General features: G+C 39.4%; 1 long non-coding RNA gene across 2 annotated transcripts; it reads right to left on the minus strand.

The window, feature by feature from the left end:
- Positions 1-1,011: 1,011 nt before the first annotated feature.
- On the minus strand, positions 1,012-8,706 carry LOC306805504. 2 transcript variants are annotated; one of them, XR_013775230.1, is made up of 5 exons: positions 8,358-8,706; positions 7,326-7,396; positions 4,835-4,947; positions 2,190-2,268; positions 1,012-1,256 (listed from the first exon to the last, which is right to left on the minus strand). It is a non-coding gene; the product is annotated as an uncharacterized lncRNA (long non-coding RNA). The 2 variants fall into 2 exon arrangements; XR_013775231.1 differs by having other exon boundaries at positions 4,831-4,947.
- Positions 8,707-9,365: the final 659 nt, after the last annotated feature.

The following is a 9,365-nucleotide window of genomic DNA, read 5'->3' on the forward strand; positions in this document are numbered from 1 at the left end:
GGGCAAAGTAATTACAATTTTGTCGCTGACAAAATAAATAGGGGAGGGTAACATACCACTTCCAAGGGTTTCTTGCACATTGTGTATATTCTTAACAATGAAAGTTAAAAAATCAGGGTAAGAGTCCTGAAGCCTCTTCAGCAAGATGTGAAGGCCTGGCCTCAGCTTTGTCCAGCCACAGGAGCAGCAGCACCCCATCAGCAGCAGGACCTTAAAAACCAAACTCACCACCACTCACTGGAGTGCAGAGCATCTGCCTCAGGGATGTTGCTCCTAGCCATGGGATGGTGACACCAAAGATGCCATCAGATCCGAGTCAGTGGAACAACCCCTGCAGCAAAGCTGGTGTATTTCCATCATTTCCCAGCTCTACTGTCAGCTGCCTTCTCAGCACAGAGCCAGTTTTGCTGGCTAAAAGATGAGGCTCCTCTCCTGTAGGCACATTGGGCACCACAACAAAATCATGGAATTTTAAGTTATGAAAACTGACCTAGTGAGAATGGATATTTGAGAAAGTCAGTGAATTTTGTAGCTGGATAAGTAACTCCACGACCAAGGAAAGCATCCATTCACTGGCAGACACAAGCACCTGACAAAGAGGAACAAATATGCAAATTCCTACAGAGAAACAAAAATTGCTTCATTGTATATAGATGTACACATAAATGTTCATGTTCATATAAATGCACATCTGAGTATACACACACCAGCAGGCACAAACCTAAACAGAAACCTGCTAGCTGGCTTTTTTGCCTGCTGCTTCCTCCATCCATGAGCTGCTTTCTCAGGACAGTGTTGCAGTCAGGGGTTTATGCACAATCCTGCCAGCCTGATCCTGCAGCATTCTCCTCAAATGCTCAGCCCCTGCTGCCATCCTCCTTGGGCAGGTCCAGATTAATTGCCCTACACAAAGCAACACCTATGACCAGGGCTGTGACATCATCAAGCAAATCCTTTAAAAAGTATTTTCATGTTCTTTTCATTCTTCCTAGGGCATAAGTCTGGCAGGGGAATAATTTCTGAAGCTGGCTTAAAACACCTTGTTCTTTTCAAGCCTACATAGAGGCATGGGATGAGTTATCTTAACTCACTTGTCTTCTTGTCCTGGCTTTTCCTTCCCCTGGATCAGCCAAAGAAGCCACATCTCTCTAAGGACATCAACATAGAGAGTTTGCAAGGGGTTTTACTGCATGTTCAAGCATGTACCATTCTCTGGACAAGCCAGTGTTTAGCATTCAGGATCTGCATTTTCCATGCTGCAAAATTCAAGAACGGGTCTTCATGTGCTAGGGAACATGACAAGATGGTATTTTCTACCATATTCATTCCTAGTGTCTCACCCCTGTCACCCACTCTGTGCTTTAACTCATCCCACATCAAGACAATTTTTAAAGAAAAGCCTTAGTTTACCCTTGTGAGGAGAGAGGCAGCCTTACAGGAGGGCTGAAGTTGAAGGGATGGCCAAAGCTCTGCATTCCTGCATTTCACATGGGCACAGGCTTTGGGCCTTTAAAGCAGCTTGTGGGAACCATTTACCAGAATCCTGTTCAGATCTAGGAAAATTGGCAGATAAATATTATTTTAACATAGGGGTTTCTGGTTTGCTGGTTGATTTGTTTGTTTGTAGAGGCAAGGGTGTGTGCTAGGTTTAACTTTATTATAACTAAGCCTATATAAATGCAAATACTGTTTTCATAGATATAATTTCATAAAGCAAAACTACCCACAATCTTTAGCAGTGAAATTCAAGTAGCAACTGTGACAAGTAAAGAAAAATGAATGCAGTTAACTTCAGCCATTCCTGCTCATCTGAAAGCTTGTGTCAGTTCCTAAATAAGCTTTTCATTTTCCCTATTCAGTCTGCTGATCTTTGTTGATTTACAGCATGAATGAGCATGGCACATTGGTACTTGTAGAGTATATTTTTCCAAAATAATAAAACATTTATTGCAGACCCATCAAGCCTGCTAGTAGCTTTGAATTATTATTGCAATGAAGTGCCATGTTAACAACTCATTTACATTGTTGCAGAAGGCTCTGGGTTAACACTATACGTAATTTAATCCCATTCAGTAGAGAGGACTCCCTAAAATATACATAGAGCTGGTGAGTTACAATTTGATGGTATTTTTCTAATCAAATATTCTTCAAGATGAAGCTGCCTTCATCAAGTCCATCCCACCCCTCACCTTCCCTGCTGAGCAATGGCAGCTGAGCAAACCATTTCCACATGGTGTTCTCAGCAAGCTCCAGCCTCAGGCTCTTCCTCTGTCAAAACAAGAAGAAAGTATATTTAGTGGAGAGCTACAAAGATCTTACTGCTTTGGGAAGAGAACAATTTTTTGGGCAGAGAATATTGGTCTGTATTTTGGTGGCTCTTTGAAGGGTCTGACCTACAGCTTCATCACTGGGCTAACAAATGAGGAAAAAATCCTCCAGGAAGTACGCAATTCTCCATGTACCAAATTATCTTGTTAGTTCAAGATTAGAATCCATGTAATATTTTTTTCCAAGAGGATCCCCTTGGCATGGACAATGCACTGCAAAACCCATCTTGACATGAGTCTTTTGCAGCTTTGCAGCAAATGCCCTGAGGCCACAGTGGGGCCAGAGTCAGCACAGCAGAGGGAAGGACAAGATGTCCAGCACAGGGACATGCTGTGGTTGCCTCTGGAGATGGTGGCACGGTGTTGGAGAGGGCACAAGACACACCACCTGCACCATGAGCTGTCTCTGCAGTACCCTGCTGCTCTTCCATAGTCAGCTGCAATGGGCGTGGACTCCTGGGAATCTGCTGCATGACATCCTGTGTCACAGGATACCCAAGTTATGACCACTTTGTAACACTGTGGTTTTAACAGATATCCTCAATCAAGTTACTGCTCCTGGCGTCTTATAGGATTGTAATTTATATATAAGACCCCAAAAATAAATTTTCAACAGTATTGTTTCTAATTCCTAACACTTAGCTCTGCTACTTATGAGAAATACATCCTTTCCTGAATATAACTTGTGTCCACTAAATCCAAATTCCTCTTGCATAATCTTCCATTTCTACCTAATAAGTTGGGAGAGACAACATCACTAACTTCTTTAGTTCTCTTGGGTACAGTCAGAGTACCCAAAATTTCACCAAATTTTGACCAAGTCCTTTCTAGAAAATAATTTTTACCACATCATCATTCCTGAGATCAATCATTAATAATTTTATTTCCTTAGTTCTTTTTTTAAAGACATTTCAAGAGAACTTCTTAGCATGCTCAAAGCTTTATTGTAATTTTCTAAATCACTGAAATTGCTTATAGTACAGGGCAAAATTTTACCTCTCATCTATTAGTTTCATTTGCAAAAACATTTGGTTTAGTTGGGTATTTTTTTCTTTCCCTAGTACTCCAGGTCGAATATTGACTTTATTCACTTGAAAAAGCCTCATATTTCAGATCCATTTCAATCTCCTTCCAGGGGCTGATTCAAAATCAGCAACATGCACTATTTCCCCTGAAACAAAACTAACCCAGCCAGAGCCTCTGTCCTGCCACCAGGTGCCTCATTTATATACCAAGAGTCAGATGTCCCAGGCACAGGCAACTCTTCCAAGGCACACATACCTTCTCTCCTAACAGGCAGCAGTGAGAGAGAGGCCACCAGAATGCAGAAACCATGTGGCAAAAACTGCTAAATCTGTCCCATTCCTTAGAAAAATATTCCTGCATGCAAAAGCACATTGCTCTTATTCAGCTAAAGTTGCATGGCTGAAAAATACAACCATAAAACCTGCATCCTACCACCTAATGGTATTAAATAATGGTGATCTAACACAATTTCAATGCTCCTTTCACCTGACTATGCTTATTCTGCTTTATTTCAAATAAATTACCTAGTTAAAGAAACTATTTGAACTTGAAGGCACAAATAAGTGAGCATTATTGTTTGCTGGTTGACTAGATAAGGAGTTAAACATCTAGAGGTGAAGTGGAGGACAATTAATGTACTACCCTGCTTAATTATCATACAATGCCCACTTCTCAGGGAATTAGAGCTATTATGATCTACTCCTACAAATAAATGAGAATTTTAGCTCTCAGAGGGTAATGCAATAGTTTTGGAAATAATCTTTTTATGAGATTGTGGCTTTATCAGTTGTGTTTCAGAGTCGGTATAAACACTTTGTATCATAGGAGAACGACTTTGCACAGGTTTGTAATTTTAATTTCTGTACCCATATTCCTTTAGTTTACTTTTCCTACGCTCTTATTCTAGAGACCAAAGGAAAAAATAATTTGATTCCTTAGATCTTTTCACAAAATGCTATCAGAACTGTAATATTCAAATAAAAAAAATACAAGTTATTTTTTAAGCAACACAAATTATATATAAATTGGTTTCCGAATACAACTGAACAGCAAAAGCAGTCCTGATGATGCTCAGTGGTATCCATACACTGGAAGGTAACTCCAATCACAGCTTTAAAGACAAAGAAAGAGGAAAGGACATTTCTTTCAGAATTTCACATTATGTTATAAGACATTTGCTTTTATCCAAATTTATCCAAAAATATTCTTTATGGGACATTTAGGCTCAAATTATTTGAATCTTTATCAACAGAACTGCTGAGTCACTCTAAAGATGCCCAGTTTCAGAGTTTCATATTTACCTTTTCAGCAGACAGAACAAACCTAAACATACACAAGTTTTAAAGCAGTTTGACCACAAAAGAAAGCTTTAGGAGACCCAAATAGTGGACCATATGTGATATCAAATGGGCAAGCCATTAGCATCAGCTGTGAACATATTGTACCAACTGGGAATGAAAATAAAACATTCAACTACCAACTGTTATAATCTGTAAATAGTCAAACCAATTCCTCTGGGTTCCAAAAATATATGAATAGGGTGACTCATTGGGGCCCCATTGTCCTGTTCATAGGTAATGCAGCAGATTTGCTCCTAGAAAAAAAAAAAAAAAAAGGAAAAAAAAAAGCAGAAACTGTGGTTAGTGAGATCTGATATTAGAAACAGTCTTTGTATGTTAAAAGACTCTTGGGCTTTTTGAAACTGTATCTAAAGTTTTCACATTAGGGATAAAAAAATAAAGAATTCTTTTGAAGCAACTTTTCTCTGTACAATGTGAAACATTAAAAAAAAAAAAATCCCCATTGCAAGTTATGCTGAGAAACTGGCAGAATACTAGAAAATTTATAGAGGGCACCAAACTACTGAGAATTCATTGTACAGCTGGCAAGTGCACCCCTACCTACTAGTTGCTTCACATTTAATAATGCATGTTATGAACAGATGGATAGAATGTCAATAAGGCTCTCTGTATCATCAGTGGTAATGAAATAGTGGACTTTGAATGCTTAATAGCACAGAAAACAAAAAGCCTAGGGAAAATTTGTCAATGTCGTGCATGCAGTACTTCAGCAGTGCTCTAACACTGTTAGTGTGAGGCCATATGTTTCTTCTAACAGGATCTACTGTAGCTGGGTGCCAAAAAAAAGTTTGACACTTTTTTTTTAACTCCCACAACATGTTAAGAGCAAATACCCTGTGAATCAGTCAAGGAGTGTAGTCAGCAGAAGGGCAATAGCATTACTCTTTTTTTACTCCTTTTCTCAATGAAAAGGAGTTAAGGGAAACTTAACAATAAACATTGCTCTTAATACCTGTTTCAGAAATACATTTCAAGGTAATCTCTTAACAATTAAATATAGCAATAAAGGCACTAACATGTATTAGGCAGTAGGTCTTGCTGTCAAGAGCTGTCAAAGATGTGAGTTTAGAAAATATTGCAAGTATAAGTAAAGAAGAAAATATACATAGCAGCACCTAGAAATCAGACACATAAAAAATAATAAAATAGAAAATTCTCTTTGGCAAATAATCTTAGGCAAAACTCAGCTAAAATATCCAGTAAAAATGCCTTGGAATAGTCAAAATGAGGAGGAAAGCAGCAAGGGGCCATTCTGAGTTGCAGACCTGGGAATAAGTGGGAATGAGCACACCAGGCACATTTCTCTGTAAAATGGATGGACAAACAGCAGCCTGGCAGGAGCAGCACCTACAAAGGCCACAGGGGCACCTGGAGTGGTGTTGCCACCCTGCACACTTTTCAGGGAAAGTGTTAGCTGTGGCAGGTAAGCCTCTATGAAACACTGAGATCTCAAGTTCCACAGTACAGCTGGAATCCTAAGCACGTGAAGTCAGCAGAAATCAATACAAGTTTAACTATTGATTCTGGGTGAACAATTAGACAAGCACTGAGTCTCTAACAGCCTGAAAACTCCTCAGGAAAGGCTCAAGTACTTTGAGCAGAAAACCAATACTTTGTGACTCACTCATAAGTGACCAACTCCCCATCCATGCCCTCCTTCCCCACATTGTCTCCTCAAAACCTTCCTGGGCTGCTCCAGTGCTACCCAGTGATGATGCCCTGAGGTCACACCACCCTTGTCAGCCAGGACACCCAAAAGTGCCCCTGGTGATTTCAAAGCCACCACACAACACCACTGTGGATTGGGATCTCTACCACTACAGAGCTCAGCTATGTAAACATTCCTTGTGTTCAAAAGTAATTAGTGAAGTTTGAGACAAAAACAGCATTTCCTTAGAAAACAAACTAGAAATGACAGCCAAAAGCCATTTTGGCTTTTCCCCCTTTCCTACAAGCCAGAACACTCATAACTAATAATAACAAAAAAAGTTGCATTAAAAAGAAAGCTAATTTTTCCAGCTGCCTGCAGTTTTTGGTCTATATAGTACCAGTATCCACCAGCACAGAGCAGGAGACTGCAGCTGCTTCCTTGCAGAGGGAAAGGATGTGCAGAGAAGCAGAGTCTGTCTCTCAGAGCCAGGAATCACTGACTTGCTGTGCTCTGAGCTAGCACAGGCTGGACCCCTTCCTGCAACCCTGAACTCTGCAAACATGGGACTGGCACATACTAGTAAGCCCCCTGAAAACTTTTTATAGCTCTCTGTATTTCCCTGTATGAACATATTTCAATTTCTCCAGAATAAGGAGCTAAAATTCAACCCAGAACTTCCAAATAAGGCCTGAAACTTAAGGAGAGCATCACCCTCCTTTATCTTGCCTTCTGTTTCTTGGGGAGTATTCTGATTTCTGACCTCAACAGTCACAGCTGGCAAAAATGAAGTGAATTGTGTGCAAGCTGCAGAAGTACAACGACTAAGCAGTATGCAGGCTCTCTGTCAAGCACAGCAGCAAGAGGTGAGAAATTAACCACCAAGAAGCAGCTGGGGATCCTCACTCACAACAGCCAGAGGAGCTATGCACTGAGAATTAGAAAGAAAGCAAAGGGACTTACCTCAAATCACTGATAAAAACAGCCTGCTTATCAGATTTCTCATAGCTGGAATTTCCTGTGTTCTTTGCACCCTGAGAATGAGAACATGAAGAAAATGCTGTGGTGAGCATCTGGCTCTGGTTTGAAGGTAAATGCAGTTCTTGCCCTAGAAGGTCTTAGTGGGTTTTTCAAAATCAAAAATATATTGATAAATAAAAGAAATTTTCTTAAGGGAAAAAAAAGTCTATAAATATTTAACATGTGTAAGAGCTATTAAGGAAAAAGGACATAACTAGAAATAATGGAAAGAAAAAGCTTAAGCTCAACAGAGTATTGGGAAAGTCTTCCTGACAGCAAGATGTATTAGCCTGTGAAATACTCTCCCAAGGAGAGATATGGAAGCTTTCACTAGGGATTTTAAAAACTAAAGTTGACAAAGCACTTAAAAAAAAAAAAAAAAAAAAATATGTTCTCAATGAAATAATTCTACACTGGCAAAAAAAATAATCAGGCAGAATGACCTGTTATATCTTTTCTAAGTTTCCTCAGTCTTTGATGCTTTAGGAACGTATCTTGAACAGCCAAAGGTTATCAGAAAGGAGCTTCTTCAATTAATGTGATGAACAACAAGATTGCAAAGGTGATCACTGTGAAAGCCTATTATAAAGCATCTCTCTAAATACTAAAAAGGAGATGCTTTTCAGACAATGGAAGGTTTTACCCAAGACCTGACAAATATAAACTCAATCCACCAGCTTTCAAATACATGCTTAGTTTTAAGTATGTCCTTATTTCCCATCACTTTAAAGAAACACAAACTCATATCTGAAATGAATTTAAAAGAAACAGGCTTCCCAAGAGCCTTTGACAAATTTTATGCTCTCTACAAAGATCTGGGAAATGCTATGAGTAACTAGATTTAAGCAAACAGTACTATGTGGTACACATGTATATGAACACCTTTCAAGTCTTCACTGACATGTTCTACATGTCCATCTGAAACTGCTCATTCTTATTGGCATATCATTACCAATATCAACATTTAGCACATACTGTGTTTCATTTGCTGCTCCAAGGTCACTGATGACTAGTTAAATATAGCCATGGAAATAATGAATTGCTGAATTAGTGGCTGAGAATGAAGATAAAGAAAGAAGTGGTCAGTAAACATAACCTGCAATAATTTTTCAACTTTGTCTTGCTAACAACTTATTAAACACTCAAGACACAAAGTAGTTGTAATCTATTTCCTCTAAGAACATTACTGAGGGTAAATCAGGGCTGATTTAGAAGGAAGTTTCCATTTATGTGCTTTAAATAACAATACACTATTTGTATATATAAAACAAAATCCCTTCTCTATATCCATGGATATTCAATATGCACCTTAAAAATAAAAATATCAAATTGCCATCCAAAATTTGCATTTACAAATATTAAGTGACTCTACAGCATAGGTGCCCCCCACTCATATTTTAAGTCCTTCACCCACTTGCACCAGGACTTTATCCCAAAATAACTCCACATTTTGACAGAAACACAAAACACCTTCATTCCCAGTCACAGCAGTTTCTTGTAAGGAGAGAGAGTGGGGAAGAGGAGAAGAATTAGCTCATGGTCCACTCTCCTACTCATCCCACTGCCCTTGGGCAGCTGAGTACCCCACCACCCCACAGGGACCACTGCTCCCCTTCCTCCCTCCACCTGGACCCCTCCTACCTTTTCTCCCCACACCCTTTGATTTTTCCCTCTTATTATAAGACTTTTCACAAGCATTATTATTATTATTATCATTGTCTGAGTTTTACAGCTGGCACATCATCCCCTGCTGCACTAAATCAACACTTGTGAAAGCAGCAGCCTTTGAGTGACTGAGTAGAGCTGCTGCTTGCAGAAGTGTCAATTTGGTACAGCAGGGGATGGGGTCGCAGCTGCCAGAGAAGAGAGACCCTATTTTATGCCTCAGAATGATAAAAATGTCAGAGGGGAGGGAAATCTGTACAAAATATAAAAACGGTGTAGAACAAAGAAAAGAAAGAAGAGGGGGAAGGGTTCAAAACA

Source organism: Erithacus rubecula, assembly GCF_903797595.1.
Source record: "Erithacus rubecula genome assembly, chromosome: 10".
NCBI classification, from domain to species: Eukaryota; Metazoa; Chordata; class Aves; order Passeriformes; family Muscicapidae; genus Erithacus; species Erithacus rubecula.